Source organism: Plasmopara halstedii, assembly GCF_900000015.1.
Source record: "Plasmopara halstedii genome assembly, contig: Scaffold_526, whole genome shotgun sequence".
NCBI classification, from domain to species: domain Eukaryota; phylum Oomycota; class Peronosporomycetes; order Peronosporales; family Peronosporaceae; genus Plasmopara; species Plasmopara halstedii.
In genome coordinates this window covers 597,125-597,515 of record NW_020187446.1, presented here as the reverse complement: position 1 = coordinate 597,515, position 391 = coordinate 597,125, and positions in this window count along the sequence as shown.

Below are 391 nucleotides of genomic sequence, written 5' to 3'. Positions count from 1 at the left end.
TCGTATCCCGCACGCGGTGCAATGTCAAACAGTGCGTAGGGATGTAAATCCTAGGCTTGATGAGCCCGAGCGCCGCGCACGCAATCAGTGACGAGTGACCTCGTATAGGATGTGGAGGTGGTCGACTTCGAGTCTGACACTCCTTTCCCCGGGTGGGATGACAAGGAAGTCGAGCCGCGCCAGCTGCGTGAGACGAGCCCTGCTCGCCCCTTGCGGACCCCATGTCCGTTTCCTGACCTTTTATCTCCTAACGGATGTGGTGTCATCAACAATGACCTCGACAAGGCAGAAGCGGCAGCTCGAAGTTGCCAGTAAGGCGGCTCTCATGCGCGCCCATCCATGGTCAGTCAATGGCCATCTTATGGAATATGGCTTCCGCCCGGCGGATCCT